We start from the raw sequence: 27210 nt of genomic DNA, 5'->3' as shown, positions 1-27210 counted from the left end.
TTGGACTCATCAGTCCCCTGAGAACTCATTTTTAATGTGGAAGCAAGTCAGCCTCGGTTCCGAGGGACTGCTAAGACAGACTCCCTCAGTACCAGCACTGTAGTGCCAGCCTAGAGTATGTGCTCAAGGCTCAGGAGTAGGGCTTGAACCCACAACCTTCTGACCCATGGGCGAGAGTGCTACCCACTGAGCATGGCTGACATTTGGCACTGTTCCTGATTCCGGAGGCGCTGTTGCACACTGCCTGTAATGAAGCCCTATTTCCGGAAATTCCCTCAGTATTGTTACATGGAGCGCAGATTAACTTTGGGCCGATCATCAGATGCCTCTGCAATATTCCCTAAAGGAGGGATTGGCATTTTTAAAAGTCAGTTCGACTGCAATTGGCTGATTTTAGAGGGTGCATCAGTTTGGCCACTCCACATACAGTCTTGGCAATGGCTCATAGAAATATAGACGATAGGAGCAGGAGTAGGCCATTCGGCCCCTCGAGCCTGCTCCGCCATTCAATGCGATCATGGCTGATCATCCAAATTCAGTACCTGGTCCCTGCTTTCTCCCCATACCCCTTGATCCCTTTAGCCTTAAGAAATATATCCAACTCCTTCTTGAATATATTTAATGAATTGGCCTCTACTGCCTTCTGTGGTAGAGAATTCCACAGGTTCACCACTCTCTGGGTGAAGAAATTCCTCCTCATTTCTGTCCTAAATGGCCTACCCCTTATCCTTAGACTGTGACCCCTGGTTCTGGACTCCCCGACAAATGGAATGGCGGCGCGCACAGACGCAGCGGCTTTGCTTCTCCCAGGACGGTGCTATTTACGTTTAATGTTAATGTTATTTGTACTGGACTCATGGGAGCTTGCAAGATTACATTTCGTTGTTCATGTACTTGTGCATTGTACAGTGACAATAAAGTTGAATTATTATTATTATCAAGAACATCCTTCCTGCATCTAGTCTGTCCAGTGGTCCAATGTGCAGATGAGCCATAACAGACCAGAAAGGTCCCGGATTTGATGCCCGGTCCTGTACTGAGTATGTTGATCTGGGCTGAGGGAGCAGTCGAAGCGCTGTAGCTGGCCGCCTAGGCTGGCGAGAGGGGCAAATCGGCCCAGATTGCTGCTCTTGATTGTTATCCAGGGACCCCTGGCGGAATGTGCTGCGTGTGAATGGTCTGGTGAGGACGGGATGGAATTTGACAGCCTTGCCCATGGTTGAATAGCCTGCCGGCACACAGAGTTTAGGTTCACGTGGGAGGACGAGCCGCCTGCGTGAGATAGCGGGAGCCTCCCAGCAGCTGTGGACACGAGTCCTGGCTCGGATCAGAAGAGGAGGGGAGAAAAAGAAACCGAAGGGCCTTTACTACACTAATGATTTTATTAGAAATCTAGAGGCAGACGTAAAAACATAAGAAATAAGAGCAGGAGTAGGCCACTCGGCCCCTCGAGCCTGCTCCGCCATTCAATAAGATCATGGCTGATCTTCTACCTCATCTCCACTTTCCTGCACTATCCCCATATCCCTTGATTCCCTTAATATCCAAAAATCTATCGCTCTCTGTCTTGAATATACTCAACGACTGAGCCTCCGCAGCCCTCTGGGGTAGAGAATTCCAAAGATTCACCACCCTCTGAGTGAAGAAATTTCTCCTCATCTCAGTCCTAAGTGGCCGACCCCTTATCCTGAGACTGTGACCCCTAGTTCTAGACTCTCCAGCCAGGGGAAACATCCTCTCAGCATCTACCCTGTCAAACCCCCTCAGAATTTTATATGTTTCAATGAGATCACCTCTCATTCTTCTTAAACTCTAGAGAATATAGGCCTAGTCAACTCAATCTCTCCTCATAGGGCAATCCCCCCATCCCAGGAATCAGTCTGGTGAACCTTCGTTGCACTCCCTCTAAGGCAAGTATATTCTTCCTTAGGTAAGGAAGATGAAGGAAAGAAACAAAAATATATGAAACCTAAACTAAAACCAATGGAAAACTGGGTATAAGTTTCACAAAAAGGGGCTGAATGCTGCTTTCAGATTCCTGAAGCCTTTTTTGTTCTTCTGAATGTCAAGCCTTTTCTTGCTTCTTGTAATGTTTCTACTCTTACCTCCCCCACCCTCTCCTCACCACCTGCCCAATTCCTTATTTCCCAGCTCTCCTGCCAGTCCGTACTGACGCTCTCGGTTAGGAGCAGCAGGATAATCCATCCTGCAGACATCTCCATAGGCGCTGTCACCACTGCCCCATTGATCTGCGCCGTCCGTGAGTGAGCAGGACGGGACTCATTGCTTCACCGGCAGGGAGTGACTCCTCCCCTCCCGCAGCCAAATTTTTGCCTCATTAAACTCACTCTCGAGGTGACCTGGCTGAGATGACTCCAGATCCCCTTTTCAACTTTTCCTTTCTCAATTGAAGTTTTTATTGAATTGAGCCAAGTTTATTCCCCTTTCTGACACCTGATCAGTGTTATTTTAGTTGACTGAAGTGAGGAGGGAAATAGCATGTTGATCAAAATTACTTTATTTTCATAATTGAGTTAAAATTTGGATTGAATTTCTTACAAAGGGTATCAAAGGATAGGGAGCAAAGCAATGTTCCCTCTCTTTTTTGGGTGCGCGGCCCCTTTAAGGCCCATTCACAATTTCGCAACTTAACATCGAAAAAGCCGGTCCCAGGCTACGCGGGTCCGGCAAAGCGCTGCACGGCTGCGCAGTTTATAGGGAAGGTTGGAGCAAAGGCGGATAAATGGGGTTGAGGTGCAGATCAGCCATGATCTAATTGAATGACGGAGCAGGCTCGAAGGGGCTGAATGGCCGACTCCTCTTCCTAATGTTCCTATAAAGTCTAATATTAAACTGAGACTGAAATTGAAGGTAAAGAGACGAGATTAAAACCTGGAGTACTGCGTACAGTTTTGGTCTCCTTATTTAAGCAGGGATATACTTGCATTGGAGGCAGTTCAGAGAAGGTTCACGAGGTTGATTCCTGAGTTGAAAGGGTTGTCTTACGAGGAAAGGTTGAGCAGGTTGGGCCTATACTCATTCGAGTTTTGAAGAATGAGAGGGGATCTTATTGAAACATATAAGGTTCTGAGGGGGGTTGACAGAGTAGATGCTGAGAGGATGTTTCCCCTCATGGGGGAATCTAGAACTAGGGGGCATAGTTTCAGAATAAGGGCTCGCCCATTTAAAACGGAGATGAGGAATTTCTTCTCTGAGAGTCGTGAATCTTTGGAATTCTCTACCCCAGTGAGCTATGGAGGCGGAGTCACTGAATATATTTAAGGCGGAGTTAGACAAATTTTTGAACGATAAGGGAGTCGAGGGTTATGGGGAGCGGGCTGCGAAGTGGAGTTGAGGCCAAGATCAGATCAGCCATGATCTCATTGAATGGCGGAGCAGGCTCGAGGGGCCGAATGGCCTGCTCCTACTCCTATTTCTTATGTTCTTATGAAACTAAAGTTAAAACGTCACTGATCAGTCGTCCACAACTTTGGAATGAGATGCTACACACTGAAATGAGTGAGCGCAGTCTACATTCTTGAGTCCCAGCTTATTATTTCTCCGTATTTCTTTGGTCTTGTTGAGTTGTGAGAAGTGACGCAATAATCCTGATTTTTTTTTTAAAGGTGAGGTTTGAGGGGGGAAACGAATTCTGAAGAGACAGGATTGAAAATATGGAAAGTAAAAATCACCCTTTTTTGATTAAATTGTTTATCCAAGATTAAAGCAAGAGCCTGAGTAACATTTGGGAACAAGAGACAAGGTGAAAATTGGGACTAACATCTTTTAAATTTTATAAATAAGACTGAAAACCGAGACGAGACTCAAATTTAGTTTATTTCTAGAACTCGAGCAACACTCGTCTGATGCATGCAGTAGGTGCTTTAACATTGGGCTTCCTATAGTTTGGATCGCAAGAGAATAATACCCATATCACAGAGAATTACTTGGCACAGAAACAGGCCATTCAGCCCAACAGGTCCATGCCGGTGTTTCTGCTCCACACGAGCCTCCTCCCACCCTACTTCATCCAAACCTATCACCATAACCTTCTATTCCTTTCTCCCTCATGTACTTATCTAGCTTCCCCTGAAAATGTGCCGATCCTATTCGCCTCAACCCACTCCCTGTGGTCGCGAGTTCCACATTCTCACCGCTCTCTGAGTAAAGAAGTTTTAACTGAACTCCTTACTGGATTTATTCGTGACTATCTTACTTTGATCACCAACGTTCCCGCTGAGCTGAACGGCTGTGCAGCTGTCTGGAGGTCCCGCGCAGACCGCTCACCGGCTTTTTAACGGGAGATTTCGCGCATGCGCGGCATTTTGAGTGGGCCGCGCCACCCGTTAAAGGGACCGCGCACCCAAAAAAATGAGGGGGAACATTGTTTATGACTCCTAATTTTGGATTCCCCTACAAGTGGAAATATCTTCCCTCCGTCTACCCTATTGAACCCCTTCATTGCTAAAACCCATAGCGCCGTGGGTCTTCAGGGCTAATTCTGCGTTCCTATGCTCCGAGCAGAGGTGTCATGTTGAAAAGGTCAGAGTTGGGCCCAACAGCATTGTGGTCCTGATTCTCTGGCCTGTACTGCCTGGGAGCAGGACTCTCTGCTGGGAACATGGCGTGCGGCCTTACGGTCAGGATAAGGCAGCCAGCTGAGCCACGTGGGGAGGCCAGCGCAGGGACATCCTCTCCCGTGATCCCCACTACAGAAACGGCAAATCGAAAAGTGCCGAGTGTTTCAGCTCTCAAAACCCTTTGCACTGGTTTCTTAAATTGTTTCGAACGATATAAATCCCACTTAGAAATACAATCCGCCCCTGATAATTCAAAGCCAATTTTGCACTAAAAAGAAAATCCAATAATTCGAATTAAGCAACGTAAATATCACAGCAAAGAGGGAATTTAGTGCCTCAAAATAAGTTTGAATTATCAGATAATTTGGATTAAGTGCCTTTGAGTGAAGACTACATGAACTTCAAGTTACTGTACACACAGAGGATGCCGTAAGGAGATATTCCGCTGGTTTTGACACCAGAATGGTGTGAATATTTTATTACAGGAAACCTAAAGTCATTTCTTACAGCACATGCTGCTAGCCTTTTCAGTGGCTTTCGCAGACAGGGTTTTATGCAGCAGTCATTAGCACGTTTGAGAAGCATTAGATTCTGGCAGGGTCTGCTACCATCACTGACACCGTGACCTTTAAAGTTTGCCGTCTGTATTCGGGGATGGAGCTGTTGTGGTTTTGAGTCAGGGCAGACGTTTCTTTGTCTGGGTACAGACCTTTTGTATAGTCGCCAATCCTGGCCTCTTGAACATCCCCGATTTTTAATCGCTCCACCATTGGCGGCCGTGCCTTCAGCTGCCTGGGTCCTAAGCTCCGAAATTCCCTCTCTGAACCTCTCCGCTTCTCTTTCCTCCTTTAAGGTGCTCCTTAAAACCGACCACACCTGTCCTAAAATAAAAACAGAAAATGCTGGAGAAACTCAGCAGGTCAGGCAGCATCTCTGAAGGGAGAAACAGAGTTAACGTTTCAGGTCGATGACCATTCGTCAGAACTCATCAACCTGAAACGTTAACTCAGTTTCTCTCTTCACAGATGCTGCTTGACCTGCTGAGTTTCTCCAGCATTTTCTGTTTTTATTTCAGATTTCCAGCATCTGCAGTATTTTCTTTTGGCTCACCTGTCCTAATATCTTCTTATGTGGCTCGGGGTCGAATTTTGTTTTTTGGTAATGCTCTTGTTAAGCGCCTTGGGACGTTTTGCTACATTGAAGGCGCTATATAAATGCAAGTTGCTGTTGTTGCTGTCTGGAGGTGTGCAAGGGAGAGCGAAGGTGTCAGACGTGGGACCTGTTTTTATTTTCACACTGCCAGTATCACACAGATATGAAACCAGTAACCAGAGATGTTTTCACACTGGTATAGAAGGATCATGCCATCAAATTCACCCCACTGTGAAGTCCAGGCCGGATTCTTCACAAGCCCAATCCGACTGTCCATACTCTTGCCCTTTCCAACAAGGGTAGGGTAGAGAAAGGCAAAAACTTTGGGGTTTTTTAAGGGACCGTTGGAGCCACGTTCGCCTATTGCAGAATTTGCAGCCCTTTACACACGGTGACTTTAGCCACCCATAACTAATGTACGTACCGCCACACTTTACAGAGCATTTACTAATGGCCGTACTACATACTCTACTATAGCTCTGATGCAGTAGAATGTTTGGACCTCAGTAACCGCTGCAGTAGAAGTCTATGGGCTGGTAAATCTCTGATTTACCAAGAACAGTTTTGAGGTAAAATAAATGCGGGAACGTCAAGCACAAATTTAGTAAAAGGTTTTGAGGAAATATTTGAGGCTTTGGAAGGACTGTATGAGGAAAAGATGAAAGAATTCACTGTGACATTGCACAGAGTTCAAAGGAGCGATCTGCTCAAAGATTTATTTATACTTGTCCATCTGAACTGTATTGTTGTTTTAAAGGTCACTTGTGTCACTTTGAAAAGAAGTCTAGGTGCTCCCTGATGGCCTACTTGACGAATTGTTCCTGGCCTGATTTCCCAGACTCTGCTGTTTTACTCTTGCTCTCTCCCTGGCTGAATAGTTATTGGCCTCGGCACCCTAGGGCGAGAGAGGGGAGAATCGACCATTGCTGTCCAGTGATCCCTGCTGGAAAGTCCCATGTGTGGATCTTGGGTAAAGAAGGGGTGTCGGGCTGGGCTGAGCCGCGCGCTACATCTCCACCGTCCAGCCGCTTTTTGTGGCTCACTGTCCAGGCTCTCACCAGAAGAGTGGCCACTTGGGCGAGGTACCGGAGGATAGCGGGCACACGGGAAGTGCCAGAGAGCGCACCGGAGGACGGCGGGCGCATGTGGAAAGGTGTCCCAGCATGAGTCGGGAGAAGAGGGGAGAAAATAGACGGGAACGGAAGAACTTATACAAATGCTAAAATGTCACTTGCTCAACCCAGCCAGCCTCAGCTCCTTTTCTCACAGTGATAGCTTGTCGCATCTATACCCGTGGACCCTACTGCCTGATTGTAGCGCAATGCGAACCGTCTGGTCCAGTTTCTTCACCCTGCCCACGCTCAAACTGGCTGACCAGGCGGGGTTATAGGCAATGATATCCTTTTTGTTTCCATCTCTATCTCATCTTCTCTCTGGAAGGGTACAGTGCCACAAGTGCCAACCCCACTCCAATACCTCTCCCAAATCTTCATTCTGCGTGTGAAAGTTCAGACAGTAAGGGCTCGATTTTCCAAACCCCGAGGAGGTGGGTTTGGAGGCGGGAGTGGTGGGAAAATTGCAGAATCGGGGCAGGAACCCATCCTGCCCCCAACCCACCTCTGTGCCAATGTCCCAGGAGGCGGGTACCCGACCTGTGCTGGGAGCCGCCTCCCCGAGGCAGGAAGGGGATTAGTGCCAATTAACTGCCTGTTAACAGGTAGTTATCAGGCAGTTTTTTGCCTAATCCCTATTTTTAGCCCTGAAGTGTGGGCTGTCCGACGGCTCCGAACCACACCAAGTTAGCGAGGCGGACCGTCGGTCTGCAGGGGTTGGAGGAGTCGAGATGTCCATTGTGCAGGTAAGTGATGGGTACATGTGTGCAGAGGTAAGTGTGTGAGGTAAGTGTAAAGTGTTTTAATAAGTTTTACTTACCTTTACTTTCTCCTGCAGGCTTCCTCCCTTCAGGTCTCGGGAGTCCCTCAGCTCACCGGCACAGAAAGCAGAATGGCCGCTGAACTGTCAAAAGCTGCAGCCTCTGCTTTCTGGTCTGGAGAGATCTCTAACTGAGTCTGAGTAGAAGGACTCAAGTTAGAAGACAGATTGTCAGTGTTTGACAGCTTCACAGAGCTGTCAAATGCTGATTTTTCAACTGTCAAAAGCTCTTGACAGATGAAATGTCAATCGCTGACATCACCAGCAACCAGGTGTCCCTTCATTGGCCTGCTGAGCCCGCTGGGCGGGCTTAACAAGGTCAATCAAGGGAAAATAGCGTGGGTTGGCCACAAGTCAATGGAGGCGGGACTACAACCCAAAAAGTGGGAGTCCCGCCTCCAAAATCTCCCCATTGACAAAATCGAACCCTAACTCTTGATAGGCTGTTCGGAACATAGGTGCAGGAGTGGGCCATTTAGCCCCTCGAACCTGTTCCATCATCCAATGAGATTCGCCATAAAGTGCATGGCAGGCCTGCCCTCCTGCCCTCAGCCCACATCTACATGCGTATTCTCCAGCAAACGTCACCCCTTCCCTCATTGCCCAGGGTCATTAAGGCCAACTGCACCTGCTCTACTGCTGGTCCATCTGAGATCAACCCAAGGAGCTGATTTCCCCCCCTCTCTACCCCACCCTGGGTAGCTGAGGCTGATTTCCTCGACCTGCTAACTCGGCACAGATGCCTCGGTTTTAAAATTCACCTCATTGTTTTCAAATCCCTCTGCGGCCTCGCCCCCTCCCTCTCTCTGTAACCTCCTCCAGCCCAACAACCCTCTGAGATCTCTGCGCTCCTCCAACTCTGGCCTCTTGTGCATCCCCTACTTTAATCGCTCCCACCATTGGCGGCCGTGCCTTCAGCTGCCTGGACCCTAAGCACTGCAATCCCCTCCCTAAACCTCTCCGCCTCTCTACCTCTCTTTCCTCCTTTAAGACGCTCTTTAAAACCTATCTCTTTGACCAATCTTTTGGTCATCTGTCCTAATATCTCTGTGTGGCTCGGTGTCAAATTTTGTTTGATAACCCTCCCGTGAAGCTCCTTGGGATGTTAAAGACGCTATATAAATGCACATTGTTGTTGTTGCATGGCTCAGCCCAACACAAAGTAGTGCATATACCCCATCTCCCATCGCCCCCCAAGCCAGAGAAAGGCACAAGTTCAAAGGACCTGCACAACATTTCATCCCTCTTTCCCCACCTCCCCGCCCCCCCCCCCCCCCCAACATGTCCAGTGTCCAGGTACGAGTAGGTGTGTGTGCACTCCATGTGGGAATGATGGTCAAGCTGTGGACTGCGCGGCCAATGGAGGAATTGGAAAATACCCTGTGGGGGGGGGGGGGGGGGCGGGTGATGAAAATAGTACAAATGATGAGCTCATGAGCCACGCTCCCTAACTGATGTTAGAAATATGATTGCCGCCCCTCCCGGCCACTCCAAATTGATATTACAGATCTGATTACCCACCTCCTCTCCATGGAAAGGACCTCTTGGGGTGTGTGGCTGAGTTAAAGATTTTACGCAAATGCTGTGTTGAAAACCTCCCAGGCCTTGGAAATTATGCCGTGCGATAACAGTGTATCAGTGCTTAATGAGCTGCTGTAGAATTCTTCTGTCAGCTATTCTTAGTCAAGCCCAAGGCGTTTTGCCCATTTGTTTAAAATATTAACCCCTAAGATAACAGACTAAGGAATCTCACGAGGGTGCCTGGATGCTGTTAACCACACCGCGTCATGACAAGCCCGTCCTTTCTAAAATGAGAGGCCATGGACCCACATAAGATGCCTTTATGTTTTTGAGATCTGTGCACTTGGCACATGGATTATGCACCGCTGGTGATCACTATAAGAAACGTAGCTGTGAAATTCCTCATCTCGGTCTTAAATGGCCGACCCCTCATCCTGAGACTGTGACCCCTCTAGTTCTAGACTCTCCAGCCAGTGGGGAAACAATCTCTCAGCATCTACCCTGTCAAGCCCCCTCAGTATTTTACATGTTTCAATGGGACGGCCTATTCCTGTTCCAGAGTGGGTCCTGCACGTTAGGAGGTGCGGCACTAGGGTTGCGAAGGGGTGGAAAGTTTCCGGGAAATTTTCCACGGGAAGTTTAGCTTGGGAATTTTGCCCAAAAAAGCACATGCTAGCATAGTATTGTTTTTTTTTTGTATTTCATTCATTTTTTTTCCACAAGTCCTCTCTTAAAATTACTAACAGAGATGGAATCTTAATTATTAAAGAATTTCTTTAATCAATATATGTTTATCTTCTTACTTGGCTTATTTTATTTTAGATGGGTCTTTTTTGTGGGGGTTCAATAAAGTTGAAAATTATAACCTAAATAAAGTTTTGAAAGCCTGTTTTTATTTGTATGGAACAGTATGTCTACTTTGATGACAAAGATAATATAAGGGTCAGAGACAAAAACCATCAGTGTGCAAAAAAACTCTAAATTCCTGAAAATTCCCATGGAAAGTTTCCTCTTTTAAAAATTCCTGGAATTTTGCAACCCTATGTGGCATTAAACCCATCAGAAAAGCAGCTTTAATTTTGATGCGAAGCAGTCAATGTATCTACATGAATATTCTCTCAAGGGGGGGTGAACTGTGGACGGGAGCGACATAATGTCTTTATTTTTGCAGGATCAAATGAAACAAAGTGTTTGGTGAAAAAAAAAATGACTCTCTGATTGCCGAAGCTTCAAAGACCGCCTAGTGCGCTCCTGCCTATGTAGTCTCTCTAAACAGACATCTTCCTAATCTAAACACCATTAAATTGCACCCTGGGCCTGTATCATAGCTTGTTTGCCATCATCATTCCGACACTGGAGAAATCAAATAAAGGTCGGAGTAGAACAAGAGCAGCAAATAAAAAGGAATAAATATTTGTATTGATCAGATTTATAAGTATTGCACTTGGCAATGATCACCCCTCCCCAATCCTATCCATATTGGAGTTGTCGGCCACCTAGATTTGGGCCAATTTTTGGAAAGTCTGCTGGGCATTTCTTCCATTTTGTTTTTAAAGTAGAAGTCCATTTTTTCTTCTGAAGGCATTAGGCCATCGCTGAACTTTCATCAGCGGCAAAGCAAATGTCATAATCTGAGCCCTGATCTCTCCTATCCATCCTGCCCTCTCTTTGGTTTCGGACACTGCCACAAAGATCGCCTACTTCCACCTCTGTAACATCGCCCGTCTCCGCCCCTGCCTCGGCCCATCTGCTGCTGAAACCCTCATTCATGCTTTTGTTACCTCCAGACTTGACTTTTCCAGTTCTCTCCTGGACGGACTCCTATCTTCCACCCTCCATATACTTGAGCTCATCCAAAACTCTCCTGCTGTATTATAACTCGCACCAAGTCCCGTTCACCCATAACCCTTGTGCTTGCTGACCTACATTGGCTACCAATCCACTAATGCCTTGATTTTAATATTCTCATTGTCGTATTTAAATCCCTCCATGGCCTCACCCTCCCTATCTCTGTAACCTCCTTTAGTCCTGCAACCCTCCAAGAACTCTGCGTTCCTTCAAATCTGGCTTCTTGTGATTCACCCATTTCCTTCACCCCCACCACTTGTGGTTATGCCTTTGGCTAACTAGGCCCGAAGCGCTGGAATTCCACCCCCCCCCCCCCCCCCCCGCAACGACTTTGGCCCTCCACCTCGCTACCAAGGTACTGACTTGGATAGAGAACTGGTTGACAGACAGGAAGCAAAGAGTTGGAATAAACGGGTCTTTTTCCGAGTGGCAGGCAGTGACTAGTGGGGTACCGCAGGGATCGGCCCTAGGACCCCAGCTATTCACAATATATATTAATGATCTAGACGAGGGAACTAGATGTAATATCTCCAAGTTTGCAGATGACACAAAGCTGGGTGGGAGTGTGTGCTGTGAGGAGGATGCAGAGAAACTCCAGTATGATTTGGACAGGTTGGGTGATTGGGCAGAAGCATGGCAGATGCAGTATAATGTGGATAAATGCGAGGTTATCCACTTTGGTGGCAAAAACAGGAAGGCAGATTATTACCTGAACGGCAATAGATTGGGAGAAGGGGAAGTGCAACGAGACCTGGGTGTCCTTGTGCACCAGTCGCTGAAGGTAAGCATGCAGGTGCAGCAGGCGGTTAAGAAGGCAAATGGTATGTTGGCCTTCGTAGCGAGAGGATTCGAGTACAGGAACAAGGATGTCTTGCTGCAGTTGTACAGGGCCTTGGTGAGACCACATCTTGAGTATTGTGTGCAGTTTTGGTCGTCTTACCTGAGGAAGGATGTTCTTGCCATGGAGGGAGTGCAGCGAAGATTCACCAGACTGATACCTGGGATGGCAGGAATGACATATGAGGAGAGATTGGGTCGATTGGGCTTATACTCGCTGGAGTTTAGAAGAATGAGAGAGGATCTCATTGAAACTTATAAAATTCTGACAGGACTGGACAGACTAGATGCAGGAAGGATGTACCCGATGGCCGGGCAGTCCAGAACCAGGGGTCAAAGTCTAAGGATAAGGGGTAAGCCATTTAGGACAGAGATGAGGAGGAATTTCTTCACTCAGAGAGTGGTGAACCTGTGGAATTCTCTACCACAGAAGGCAGTGGAGGCCAATTCATTAAATATATTCAAGAAGGAGTTAGATATATTTCTTAAGGCTAAAGGGATCAAGGGATATGGGGAGAAGGCAGGGACAGGGTACTGAATTTGGATGACCAGCCATGATCTCATTGAATGGCAGAGCGGGCTCGAGGGGCCGAATGGCCTACTCCTGCTCCTATCTTCTATGTTTCTCACTCTCTACCTCCTTTAATACTCTGCTTAAAACCTGCTGCTTTTACTTAGCATTTGACCACCTGTCCTAGTATCTCCTTATGTGGCTCGGTGTCAAAATCTGCACTCCTCAAATTCTGCCCTCTTGAGCATCCCTGATTATAATCGCTCAACCAGCGGTGGTCGTGCCTTCAGCTGCCTAAACCTCTCCGCCTCTCTTTCCTCCTTTAAGACTTTCCTTAAAACCCACCTCTTTGACCAAGTCTGCCCTAATTTCTTACATGGTTCAGTGTCAATTTTTTCTCTTATAATACCCCTGTGAAGCACCTTGGGATGTTTTACTACGTTAAAGGTGCTATATAAATACACGTTGTTGTTGTTGTTGTTGATAACGCTCCTGTGAAGTGCAGTGGGACATTTTACTACATTATAGGTGCTGTATAAATGCAAGTTGTTGTTGGCAAAAGATAGCAACCCAAATTGCCCCCATTCTCCTCCCCTCCCTGCTCTAGCGGAGGAGTGAGAGACGAGGGCTAGAAAAAAGCACAGACACTTCTCCTGATGGCTCTGCTAGTCAATATGGAACAGAGCAGGAAAATCCCAGCTTCCACCCCCAGTGTGTGTGGTTTGTTAGCTGATCTCAACCAGGGTGACAGTAGGGAACAGGGTTCATCATTTGACCTGAAGAGTAGGGAGCAGAAAAATCTTCCCAGGTTCTTGCTCCTAATTGCTACCCAGTTGCTCCTGTTTTGAGAACTCGTCAGGCAGCTGAAGATAAGATCAAGTTTAGCTTCAGTGACCCCCTCCCTACAGTTGAACAGTCGGCTCACTGTCTGGGCTCATTATTGAAGAACAAATGCCCTCGTAAGCCATGTATCTGAGGGCGGCTGGCGATGTTATACCTCAGCATGAGTCGGTAGCAGACGGGAGGGATAAAGACTTTTCTTTTGGGGAAGGGAAGGGTTGGGAGGGATTGGAGAACCAATTTATTTATTTTCCTGCCGACGACACTGGTATCCATGCATGAATATGAAATTGTTTTTAAATTACCTTGTGTGTGTGTGTTGTGTGTAACAGCGGGGGTAAACTTCAGTGTGAAGACATGGAAGGTTAAAAGGGACTGGTTGCATCTGTCAGTCAACAGAACCTCAAGAGCTGCAGGACCATTGGAATGTGAATATTTGCAGGGAAGGGGGTGCGGAGGGGGGAGAGGTGGTGGAGTGGAGGGAAGAACAGCTTGTCGGGGTGGGCAGGTCCAATGGAGAAGCCGCTCGCTGAAAATAACTGGAAGTCTGAGAGCCTTGCAGTGCACAGCGCAGTCGAGGCCTTGACCTCGCGTCACAAGGAAAGCCTCACAGCTGGGGCTGGCAAACAATGGAGACTTTGCTGCATGAAAAAACAGAGCAGCAGGATAGAAGCTGCCTTTCTTACCCTGCCCAGAATCCTTTCTTAAACTTAATGGGCTTTGATCTAATTCAACCAAAGCTGCTTAAATTGCAGTTCCTGAAGTGCACACCAATTAGCGAGTTAAATATTTCAAGGGATTTCCCGTAGACATCTAACCCCTCGTTTTCTGTATTAATGTGTGTGGGGGCTGGGGGTGGGGGGGTGGAATGAGACCCAATATGTGTGGGGGGGGGGGTGCCACTTCATTATGTTGTGCCCTCTTTCAGTGGGAGATGCATTTTAATACGACACCCTTTTAATCTTCATTCGCCTGCCTGAAGATCTGTGTGAGTTGTGTCCGAGAAAAGCAGGCTTTGTTTGAACCAGGTCGTTCACAGTAGGAAATGGCCTGTATCAAACCGACCTCTGTTTGCAGAAAGCAAGACTCATTAGAGCAGTACCACAAAAGAAAGCGACCTAAAGTCTTTTTAGGACCTGCATCAAGAAGCAAACTTTAAAAAAAAACATCCCCCGGTTTCAGAATTGAGGAAACCATTTTGAGACAACAGCTTGTTTAGTAAAGCGGTTGAGAAAACTGCTTTTTACAGCTTGTTTTTTTGAAAAAGTGGCTGCCACAAATACATGGCTGAAGATGAATCGTGAGGTGCCCACAGAACTCGTTGCTGATATCATGACAGATTCGCTCTGTCTGCCCGATATTAGTGTGCAGCTTCCGATTAGGCACTTAGCAGCCTTCCGGACTCAATATCGAGTTCAACAATTTCAGATCATAACCTCGGCCCCTATTAATTTTTTACTTATAATTTTTTCCACCCCTTTGTTTTGGGTCTTCCTTTCCCCCCCCCCCCCCCCCCTTTCCTTTTGTTTCTCTCTCCCACCTGGCAGCTGTCTCTTATCCTGCCAGTACACTTCACACCTAATCTCAGCTGTCTTTTGTCTCCACTGGCCTGTTTGCGTGGGTGTCCTCCGGGTGCTCTGGTTTCCTCCCACAGTCCAAAGATGTGCGGGTTAGGTTGATTGGCCATGATAAAATTGGCCCTTAGTGTTAGGGGGGTTTAAATACGTGGGGTTACGGGGATAGGGCTTGGGTGGGATGGCTGTCGGTGTAGGGACCGGGTGCTAGGGTTTGGATGATCAGCCATGATCTCGTTGAATGGCGGAGCAGGCTCGAAGGGCCGAATGGCCTACTCCTATCTTCTATGTTTCTATTACCATCTCGTCTGGTTTCGAATACCTTTTATTGTCTCTTTTACTTCTTTTGTTCGATTGCAGCCCTGCCTTCGATCTATTTTCTTTTCTTTCCAGTTTTGAAGAAGGGTTTCGACCCGAAACGTCAACTCAAATTTCTCTCCACGGATGTTGCCTGACCTGCTGAGTTTTTCCAGCATTTTCTGTTGTTATTTCGGATTTCCAGCATCCGCAGTATTTTGCTATCGTATTAGTGTGCAGCCCACTCGGTCCTCGCAAGAACTGAATGTTTCTTTTCTCTTCAAGAGGTTCCTCTTGCCAGAGGCGCCTTTAATCCGTTCACTCGCGCACTAAATGGGGGCGATTTTAACCCGACTCTCTCAGCAGAAACCTGGCGGGCGGGCAGTTAAAATCGCCCCATGGGCTCTTAACCCATCCGAAAGCCGCCATGATCGCAACATCCGTAATTTTAACCCGCGCTCCCGAGCAGGCAGCACGGACCCGCGCCCGGAGCCAACGGGGTCTTTCCTTGCGTATGCATGTTGCAGCCCAATGACATCATTGAGAGCCGGCTGTAATTTTAATTCTGGCCTGAGCGGGGAATCCACCCAGAGTTAAAATCGGGGCCACGTGTTTCCTAAGCTATTCTCAGTAAGGCACCATATAAAAAAACAGAAAATTGCTGGAAATACTCAGCAGGTCAGGCAGCATTTGTGGAGAGAGAAAGAGAGTTAACGTTTCAGGTCAAGAGGTGAGGGAGGGGACCTGAGTAGGACTGGAACAAAGAATGTTCCACGTATCCCACGAAAAGGCAGGCATAGCAAGGACCCATGCGGGTTCCCATAGCAACACCTTTAATTTGGAGGAAGTGAGTGGAGTCAAAGGAGAAGTTGTTCAATGTGAGAACAAGTTCAGCCTGGCGGAGGAGGGTGGTGGTGGATGTTGGACCTCTGTTCAAGGAAGAAGCGGAGTGCCCTCAGGCCATCCTGGTGGGGTAGAGGGATTGGACGTCCATAGTGAAAAGAAGACGGTTGGGGCCAGGAAACTGTTAAAGGGGCGGAGAATGTCGGAAACATAGAAGATAGGAGCAGGAGTAGGCCATTCGGCCCTTCGAGCCTGCTCCGCCATTCAACGAGATCATGGCTGATCATCCAAACCCTAGCACCCGGTCCCTACACCGACAGCCATCCCACACAAGCCCTATCCCCGTAACCCCACGTATTTAATCCCCCCTAACACTAAGGGTCAATTTTTTATCATGGCCAATCAACCCAACCCACACATTTTTGGACTGTGGGAGGAAACAGGAGCACCCGGAGAAAACCCACGCAAACACGGGGAGAATGTGCAAACTCCACACAGATAGTCACCCGAGGCCGGATTTGAACCCGGGTCCCTGGCGCTGTGAGGCAACAGTGCTAACTACTATGCCACCGTGCTGTCGCGGATGTAGGTGGGAAGAGACTGGAAAAGGGGAGAAAGAATAGAGTCGAGATAGGAAGAGATGAGTTCCGTGGGACTAGAACAGGCTGAAACGATGGGTCTACCAGGGCAGTCCTGTTGGACTTGCATTTATATAGTGCCTTTCACGACCTCAGGGTCTCCCAAAGCGCTTTACAGCCAACAAAGTACTATTTGGAGTGTAGTCACTATTGTAATGTAGGAAACGCGGCGACCAATTTTCGCACAGCAAGCTCCCACAAACAGCAATGAGATAATGACCAGATAATCTGATTTTTTTTTTTTGGTGATGTTGGTTGAGGGATAAATATTGGCCCCAGGACAGCGGGGAGAACTCCCCCTGCTCCTCTTCGAAATAGTGCCATGGGATTACGTCCACCTGAGAGGTCAGAAGAATCCTCGGTTTAATGTCTCTTCCGAAAGACGGCACCTCCGACAGTGCAGCCTCCCTCCGCACCGCACTGTAGTGTCGGCCTGGATTTTGTGCTCAGGTCTGTGGCTCAGAGGTGGGAGTGCTACCGCAGAGCCACGGCTGACACCAATAGTCATTATGTCGGAACTTTGTTGGTAAGGTAAATTTATAAAGACATTCCATTAAGTCCCTGTTAAAGTTTGTTTCATTCTTTAGTTCAGGCAACACCACGAAAAAGTTTTTTTATTGTAAAGTGGAACGTAAGTAATACTCTGAATTAGAATAAAGATTTATATCTTCCTAATTTGCAGGTTAGGCTGTTCTGAGGATTAGCACTAATAATTCGACCTTTGTTAAAAAGAAGACAAAGGAATTTCATACTGAGGCAAAAATGGTTCATTACGAATGTTACACATTGCAGTCTCAATCCACGTGTGTTTATTCTGTAAAAAAAAACACTTGGTTCCTTGTGACAACTTAGCACCACCTCTCACTCGTCACACCAACTGCTCCAGTTCCAACTCACTGACTCCTATATCTCTCCCTATTCACACAGACGCGCCACGTCCCTGAATTTTTAACTGTTATCATTTCTCAGTCTCTACGCTGATCTCCCTGTTTCCCACTCCTCGCACTGGCTTCCCACCGTCTTTCACTCCTCGCACTCACTCCCCGTCGCTCACTCTTCAGATTGCCACCCTGCCGTCTCCCACCCCCTGCAGTGACTGGCTGCAGTGCTTTGATTTTTGCACTGTGCCTCCCGCTATCTCTCATTCCTCGCCATGTCCCTGCACCCTCCTGGCATTGCATTACTTTCTTTTCTCCCAACCTACTCCCTCCTGTCTCTCATTCCTCACGGTGTTTTGCTAAGGTGATGTTGTCTCTCGGAGCTATCTGCGGCCGTGCGGTGGTTTTCTACAAGGACTGGACGCCGCACATTGCTTCTCTCTGGGGCCTCTGTAATGCTTTACGAGAGGGCTACCCAACAGGCACCATCATTACAATGCCACAACACCCCCCTGTTAGTTGTAGCAGTTTGCCACATCGCCCAAAAAAACTAGTAACCTGTCCGTTTAAACTGATGGAGAAGCACATCATAATACTGCAAGAAAAAGGAAAAAGCTTTTTAAAATAGAGTCCTGGGCCTAGAAATTCACTTGCGTTTGCGCCCAATTAGGGGCGAAAGAGTGGGTTGCGCCGGAAGTTGCGTCGCGCCCGAAATTAGGTGGGCCCTAACATCGGCGTTAGCCGGTAGCGCTGCGCCGGCACCGATGACGTCATCGGTGTGCGCAGTGCCCCGGTACCGCCCGAAACCACGCCGATCCCCATCTTCAGTAGCGGCCGCCTCATCCGTGGCGGCCGCTAACAACATCGGGAGACCGGGTCCTTACAGCAGCCTTAGCGGGGCGCTTTAAGGTGGAGGTGCGGCCAGCCGCTTTTTCGGCGGCCGCCTGCCCGCACCTCCTTCCCCGGCCTCCTCCACCCCCCCCCCCCCCCCCCGCGGCATTGCCGGCTGGTTTCCGTGGAGCCCGGCACTTCTCCGTTGTGCCGGGCTCTTTTGCCGGCACTTGCAATCGGGGCTCCGGCCGTTGCAAGCACCTCCCCCTTAAGAGAAGGGGGAGGCCTGCAGTACAGCAGCCTGCCGCACCGCATCGGGTGGCGCAGCGGGACCGGCAGCGCTGAAATTCACTTTCAGCGCCCCAAGCGGGGCGGCCAAACCCTGGAACAGCGCCCGGTTCCGCTTTGGGGCGCTGAAAGTGAATATGGGGCGGGCACAACTGGCTCCGCGGCGGGCGCAAAATTTACGGCGCAAACGAGCTGGTGGGGCTATACCCAATTTCTAGGCCCTGAGGTTTAATATAGAATTACATAGGGAGAAAAATTCGGTTGCTTGGCGCCTAAGGGCGCTAACGGGGCGCAAAGCAACTAATGCCCGGGCGCGGCGCCGCCAATGCCTCCTGCGAAATTCAGCAGGAGGTTAGCGGCGGCGGTAACCGTTAGCGCCCCGTGGCACTGCGCCGCCGGCGATGACGTCATCGCCATGCGTAGCGCCCCGCTCGCGCCTCGGCCGCGATCTTCGGGGGCGCCCCCTGACTTACCACCGGACGCTATGTCCGGCGGGGTCAGGGGCGTCTACCTGCGGCCGAGGCGGCGCTAATTAAAGGCGAGGTGTCGGGCGGCCATTTTTGTTGCTGGCCGCCTGCCAGCATTTCTCTTGAGTGCCGGGCTCTTTTGTCGGCACTCCGATCCCTGGTGGCCCAGCTGGGCCCCGGGTCACGCTGCGCAAAGCCCCTTCCCTTTAAGAAGGCCGCGCTGCAATATTCCCTCGCAGCGACCCAAGAGGGAGGCGGGGTGTTTCTAGTAGCGCCCCGCTTCCCTCTTGGGGTGCTACCGGTGAATTTCGGCTGCAGGGGTGCTAATTTTTTGGGGGCGCTAAAAGTAGCGTCCTGGCGAAGTTAGCGCCCCAGAGGGGGCGCAACTCAATTTTTCCCCCATAGAGTCTACAGCGCAAAAACAGGCCATTCAGCCCAACTGGTCAATGCCAGCATTTATGTTCCACACGACCCCTCTTCATCTCACCCTATCAGCATATCCTTCTATTCCTTTCTGTCTCGTGCTCATCTAGCTTCCCTTTAAATGCATCTATACTATTCGCCTCAACTCCCCGTGGTAGCGAGTTCCACATTCTCACCACTCTCTGGGTAAAGAAGTTTTTTCTGAATTCCTCATTGGATTTATTCGTGACTATGTTATGTTTATTCCCCCTAGTTTTGGTCTCCCCACACAAGTGGAAACGCCTTCTCTACCTCTACCTTGTCAAACACCTTCATAATTTTTAAAGATCTCTTCTCAGGTCACCCCTCAGCCTTCTCTTTTCTAGAGAAAAGAACCCCAGCCTATTCAGCCTTACTTGATAAGTCTATCCTCTCAGTTCTGGTATCATCCTTGTGAATCTTTTTTGCACCTTCTCCACGCCTCTATATATTTTTTTAAGTATGGAGACCAGAACTGTGCACAATACTCAAGTGTGGTCTAACCAAGGTTCGGTACACATTTAACATAACTTCTCCGCTTTTCAATTCTGTCCCTTTAGATAATGAATCCCAGTGCTTGGATTGTAATGTATTTTCATTTACAAAGGACTGTCACAGACGAGAGCTTCCATCAGGCAGGAGGATGAAAGTCACACGCTGGCTATATTGTTTGAATAGCGGAAAGAAAGAACTTTACCAAGTATTGACAGCACAGAAACAGGCCATTCAGCCCAACAGGTCCATACCAAAGCAGCATTTCTACGGCGCCTTTCACGACCACCAGACATCCCAAAGCGCTTTACAGCCAATGTAGTACTTTTTGAAGTGTAGTCACTGTTGTAAGGTAGGAAACGTGGCAGCCAATTTGTGCAGAGCAAGCTCCCGCAAACAGCAATGTGTTAATGACCAGATAATCTAATGTTTTTAGCGATATTGATTGAGGGATAAATATTGGGCAGGACACCGAGGATAACTCCCCCTGCTCTTCTTCAAAATAGTGCCACGGGATCTTTTACGTCCACTTCAGAGAGCAGACGGGGCCTCGGTTTAACGTTTCATCCGAAAGACGGCACTTCCGACAGTGCAGCACTCCCTCAGCACTGCACTGAATTATGTGCCACAACTGACACAAAGTAGGAGTGAGAATTGGATCACAGCAAAAAAAAAACTGACAGCAGCCGGATCATTCAATTTCAGGCTGATATCGTAGATACCTAAATTGTAACCAGTTAAGATAGTTTCATGGTCAGATGGCCTGTCACTTTAAGAAATAGCAGTCGTAAAGGTGGTTTTTTCCTAGGGTCGGTACCAGGACCACTGCTTTTCTTGATATATATTAATGACTTGGACTTGGGTGTACAGGGCACAATTTCAAAACTTGGAAGTATAGTGAACAGTGAGGAGGATAGTGATAGACTTCAAGAGGACATGGACAGGCTGGTGGAATGGGCGGACACGTGGCAGAGGAAATTTAATGCAGAAAAGTGCGAAGTGATGCATTTTGGTAGGAAGAATGAGGAGAGGCAATATAAACTAATAAAGGGTACAATTCTAAAGGGGGTGCATGAACAGAGAGACCTGGGGGTATATGTGCACAAATTGTTGAAGGTGGCAGGGCAGGTTGAGAAAGCGGTTAAAAAAGCTTACGGGATCCTGGGTTTCATAAATAAAGGCATAGGGCTGGATTTTGTCAATGGGGAGCTTTTGGAGGCGGGACTCCCACTTGTTGGGTTTTAGTCCCGCCTCCATCGACTTGTGGCCAACCCACGCTATTTTCCCTTGATTGACCTTGTTAAGCCCGCCCAGCGGGCTCAGCAGGCCAATTAAGGGACACCTGATTACTGGTGACGTCAGCGAGTGCCGTTTCATCTGTCAAGAGCTTTTGACAGATGAAATGTCATCATTTGACGGCTTTGTGAAGCTGTCAAACACTGACAATCTGTCTTCTAAGTTGTGTCTTTACTCAAGACTCAATTAGAAAGCCTTCCTGAGCAGAAAGCAGAGGCTGCAGCTTTTGACAGTTCAGCGGCCATTCTGCTTTCTGTGCCGGTGAGCTGAGGGACTCCCGAGACCTGAAGGGAGGAAGCCTGCAGGAAGAAGTAAAGGTAAGTAAAACTTATTAAAACACTTTACACACACCTCACACACTTGCCTCTGCACACATGCACCCATTACTCACCTGCACACCGGACATCTCGGCCCCTCCGACCCCCGCTGACCAACGGCCCGCCTCGCTGACCCTGGCGAGGTTCGGAGCCGTCGGGAAGCCCACACTTCAGGGCTCAAAATAGGGATTACCCAGAAAACTGACTGCTAACTACCTGTTAACAGGCAGTTAATTGGCATTAATCCCCTTCCCGCCTCGAGGAGGCGGGACCCGGCACGGGTCGGCTACCCGCCTCCTGGCAAGATGGCACGGGGGCGGGTTGGGCACCCGCCCCCAAATTCTGCCATTTTCCCGGCAGTCCCGCCTCCAAACCCGCCTCCCCAGGGCTGGCAAAATCCAGCCCATAGAATACAAAAGCAAGGAAGTTATGATGAACCTTTATAAAACACTGGTTCGGCCTCAACTGGAGTATTGTGTCCAATTCTGGGCACCGCACTTTAGGAAGGATATGAAGGCCTTAGAGAGGGTGCAGAAAAGATTTACAAGAATGGTTCCAGGGATGAGGGACTTCAGTTACGTGGATAGACTGGAGAAGCTGGGGTTGTTCTCCTTAGAGCAGAGAAGGTTGCCAGGAGATTTGATAGAGGTGTTCAAAATCATGAGAGGTCTGGACAGAGTAGATAGAGAGAAACTGTACCCATTGGCGGAAGGGTCGAGAACCAGTGGACACAGATTTAAGGTGATTGGCAGAAGAACCAAAGGCGACATGAGGAAAAACTTTTTTACGCAGCGAGTGGATAGGATCGGGAATGCACTGCCTGAGGGGTTGGTGGGGGCAGACTCAATCGTGGCTTTAAGGGAATTGGATATGTACGTGAAGGAAAAAAATTTGCAGGGCTACGGGGAGAGGACAGGGGGAGTGGGACTAGGTGAAGTGCTCTTGCAGAGAGCCGGCACGGGCTCGACGGGCCGAATGGCCTCCTGTGCTGTAACCATTCTATGATTCTAAATATCCCCCTGTGCAATCCCTTTTAATAGCTGAAGACAGGTGCACCATGTTGCGCAGCAATAGTGTAGAAACCCATGGCCCACCGGTAATGTTCTTATACAGGAAACTCTTTTTTATCCGGGACCGACATGGTGCCGGTTGATCAAAAAGTCCGGATTACAGAGAGGTATACTTACCAAGGTACTAGAGCCCCGTACACGGCCACAGGTGCAGGAGCCCCGGTTATACGGCACTTGTGCAGGAGTCCCGGTTACACGGCCACAGATCCAGGAACCCCGGTTACACGGCCACAGGTGCAGGAGTCCCGGTTACACGGCCACAGATCCAGGAACCCCGGTTACACGGCCACAGGTGCAGGAGCCCCGGTTACACGGCCACAGGTGCAGGAGCCCCGGTTACACGGCCACAGGTGCAGGAGCCCCGGTTACACGGCCACAGGTGCAGGAGTCCCGGTTACACGGCCACAGATCCAGGAACCCCGGTTACACGGCCACAGGTGCAGGAGCCCCGGTTACACGGCCACAGGTGCAGGAGCCCCGGTTACACGGCCACAGGTGCAGGAGCCCCGGTTACACGGCCACAGGTGCAGGAGTCCCGGTTACACGGCCACAGATCCAGGAACCCCGGTTACACGGCCACAGGTGCAGGAGCCCCGGTTACACGGCCACAGGTGCAGGAGCCCCGGTTACACGGCCACAGGTGCAGGAGCCCCGGTTACACGGCCACAGGTGCAGGAGTCCCGGTTACACGGCCACAGATCCAGGAACCCCGGTTACACGGCCACAGGTGCAGGAGCCCCGGTTACACGGCCACAGGTGCAGGAGCCCCGGTTACACGGCCACAGGTGCAGGAGCCCCGGTTACACGGCCACAGGTGCAGGAGCCCCGGTTACACGGCCACTAATATATAATAAAACTTACCTGAACCTACTCCTGAATTTTGCCAGTTAAGAGATGTTTCCGGATATTGAGATGCCGGTTAAAAGAGAGTTTCCTTATTGAACTTGTTTTTGGGTTCTTTATAATAGAAGGAGGAATTAAAAAATGAAATAGCTTCTTACGGTTTTGTAAAGCAAATAATTTTGGGACTGACAACTGAGGCAACCAAAGGAAAGTTGCTGCGGCCGAAATGTTGGTAGCAGGGATTCAGCAACACATTGCTTCAGTGAGTGTGCAGGCTTTATTTACTCTCGAGTGTTTCAGCAAGGATTGCTGAGCTCACTACAGTCTCTAGCCCAAGCCACGATGTTCCTGCGCTCCCTGTAGAGTTGGCCTAGACTGTGGATGGAAACTTCCCCTGATGGACGGAAGAAAAGGCTGATCGTCTCTCTCTGTGAACTGTTTTTGAACTCTGACAGACTCCCATATTCCGTTTACTGAGAAGCAGCGAATAAAAGAAAAAAAAAGTAAGGGTGAAAGATTTGTGACCGAGAAGGAGTGACGCTTTCTCAACCATTCCAGGAACAGTTTAATCACAAGCTGCCAGCAAAGCCGCTAGCTTTTCTTTCCACGGGTTATCCCAGAGGTAATCTCAGTAAATTGGCAGACAGGTGCAAGATCTAAAGGTCGCTTCTGAATCAGAGCACACACCAGTCTGGATCCTATGCATTTACCCACATTTGTCCAGTTAAGCTCAGTTTGGACCCTGCAACCTGCCACCACACGATCTGTACATTGAGAGGGACGAGCATCATCCGAAACACTGACAAAGTTGTCCGTGGAGCTACCTGTACCATTAGGAAATGTGCATTAAGTTTTGAGTTTCTGCTAAAAGATATCTTCCCCCCTCCCCATCTCCCTCCCTAATGGCTTAGTTAGTAAATTTGGAAATGAGCCAGACCAGCAGATCCCAATCCATGTTTAGTCAATTGATCTCAGCCAGACCAGCAGATCCCAGTCCATGTTTAGTCAATTGATCTCAGCCAGACCAGCAGATCCCAGTCCATGTTTAGTCAATTGATCTCAGCCAGACCAGCAGATCCCAATCCATGTTTAGTCAATTGATCTCAGCCAGACCAGCAGGTCCCAGTCCATGTTTAGTCAATTGATCTCAGCCAGACCAGCAGATCCCAATCCATGTTTAGTCAATTGATCTCAGCCAGACCAGCAGGTCCCAGTCCATGTTTAGTCAATTGATCTCAGCCAGACCAGCAGGTCCCAGTCCATGTTTAGTCAATTGATCTCAGCCAGACCAGCAGATCCCAATCCATGTTTAGTCAGTTGATCTCAGCCAGACCAACAGTTGCTGCGATACATTTGGGCTCAGCAGCCCCTGGATAGGTAGCGGAAGAAAACTCAGTCTGTGTTCTCACTCCTGATCATTTCTTACTCCCGATCACGAGCTGATGATCCCTGCTGGAAAATGCACTGAAGGTTGGATGAGTGCAGGCCCTGGGTCACCTGTTAAGCGTTCCAATAGGGCTCACTCGTTGTCTCGGCTCTTGGGTGAAGATGATGGCTTGGGCCCCTGCGGAAGTCTACCTCGGCAGATTGGCCAAAACCATTTGGCAGAGGCTGGAGTGACGAGGGGAGGAGAGAATACTGCTGAGGGGAAATAACATATATTGAAAAGTTGCAATCCCCAGTTTTAACAGACTGAAATCTATCCAACGGCGCTGTCAGATTCTCAGATTCAAACAGGTTGCAGACACTATTTGCATTGCGCCGCTGCCTCCTTCCTTGTTATTACTCCATTGCTGGGCAGTGGAACATAAGAAATAGGAGCAGGAATAGGCCATTTGGCCCCTCGAGCCTGCTCCACCATTCAATAAGATCATGGCTGATCTTGGGCTCAAAGTCACTTCCCTGCCCGCTCCCCAAATGTCTATTACCTTCACAAATGACAGTCTGTGGAGGAGCTGGAGAGGAAATCTTGTTCTGACAGTTCAGAGTACAACCGTATAATGTAATATGTTTTTTACATCGGGTTTAAGGGCTGCATTAAAGCCTGTCCGATTATCAGGTGCATACTGCATTAGTTTGCTGGACTGTGCTTCTGCCTTTCATTAATCAAATAGTCTGTTTATGCTGCCGATCAGATTCAATAGGAATGGAAGTGATTCAGATTGCATCTGATCTACCTACACTCTACACCGGACCTTTTCCTTGAACCATTGCAGATGGCAGGAGAGCAAGACCTGAACGATTTAACTCTTGCAATAACTGCTGACTTTTTTTTTTGTGTGTCAGCTATCAAAATAGGCCTTTTCTTTTCTTTGGCACGGCACCTGCGCCTCAGAGCAGCTGCCAAGTTCCAGGAGGAGCGCTTGCCAAGTGGAATTGTTGCTGGGTTGGTAAGACAGTCGAGGGCTGAAAAGATCACGCCTTCTGCCCTGGAGGGGGGCCGCTGACTCACAGTGGGATCCAGCACCGGTCCAGCCAGCGAGTGCCGGCAGGCTATTCAGACATGGGGAGGGGTGATGCATGACTACAAGCTCAGACCTGCCCTCGGCTATGTGGGAACGCTAGCTGACTTATTTCCCTAACACAGCAGCACTGAGTCAAGTTGCGTTGCCTGCACTTAAATCAGCTAATTCAGTATAAAGGGAAAAGCAGTAAGACATCAGAAGATCCTAGTTTTCATAGCTTATCTTAGTGCAGGAATGCCCCTACAGGGGCAAAGTGACCCATGATAGGAATGAGCAAAATTTGGTTCAATTCACGTTGAACGGTCTCCATTTTGGTTCATCTCGAGTCATTCATTGGGCACTTAAACAGAAAAAGAAAAGAAAGACTTGCATTTCTATAGCGCCTTTCACGACTACCAGACGTTCCCAATGTGCTTTACAGCCAATAAAGTACTTTTAAAGTGTAGTCACTGTTGTAATGTAGGAAACGCGGCAGCCAATTTGCGCACAGCAAACTCCCACAAACAGCAATGTGATAATGATCAGGTAATCTGTTTTTAGTGATGTTGATTGAGGGATAAATATTGGCCCCAGGACACCAGGGATAACTCCCCTGCTCTTCTTCGAAATAGTGCCACGGGATCTTTTATGTCCACCTGGTTTAACGTCTCATCCGAAAGACGGCACCTCTGACAGTGCAGCACTCGCTCAGCACTGCACTGGAGAGTCGGCCGAGATTCTTGTGCTCAAGTCTCTGGAGTGGGACTTGAACCCACAACCTTCTGACTCCGAGACAACAGGGGGAAAATTCAGTATCGCCCCGTTTGAGGCGCCATTATCGGCCGTGTGCAAAGTTTAGCGCCTGGCGCTAATTATCGCCTCCGACGGCAAACTTGGCTTCTATCGCCCCTGCAGGTGATTGGAGCGCTAAATCAGGCGCTTCACACCTGTCTTAAGGCACAAAGGCCGAGGAGCGAGGCGCTACCTCAGAGCGCTGGTGAAGCAAGGAAGGGCAAATCAAAATGAACCTGCAAAGTGCTGCTCAGTACCCAAAACTCCAGAAGTCTCTCTCTCTCTCTCTCTCAGAATGCGTGGTGCAAAAATGTCACCAACAAAAAAAGGCAGGAAGCGGTCGCCTTTAAATAGCGCTCCCCCAGTCCCTTCCTGACTGCAAAACGCTCCCCTCAACCTGTTGTTGCTAGCGGCAGGCGGAAAGGCAGGGGGCGCCACTCAGTATCCGGTCCGGGGCGTTGCACACTCGACTGATGTC

The 27210-nt window shown here is 48.9% G+C and overlaps 1 protein-coding gene across 1 annotated transcript in view; it reads left to right on the top strand.

Moving 5' to 3' along the window:
• Positions 1 to 27210, top strand: part of LOC147108065 (ephrin-A2-like) — a 375672-nt gene that overhangs the window by 213099 nt on the left and 135363 nt on the right. The window lies entirely within an intron of this gene.

The sequence above is a fragment of the Somniosus microcephalus genome, chromosome 13 (assembly GCF_052327205.1).
Source record: "Somniosus microcephalus isolate GS21.2 chromosome 13, FLI_Smic_1.0, whole genome shotgun sequence".
NCBI lineage: Eukaryota > Metazoa > Chordata > Chondrichthyes > Squaliformes > Somniosidae > Somniosus > Somniosus microcephalus.
The sequence above is the reverse complement of the archived record's forward strand: the minus strand, read 5'-3'. Positions and strand labels throughout refer to the sequence as shown.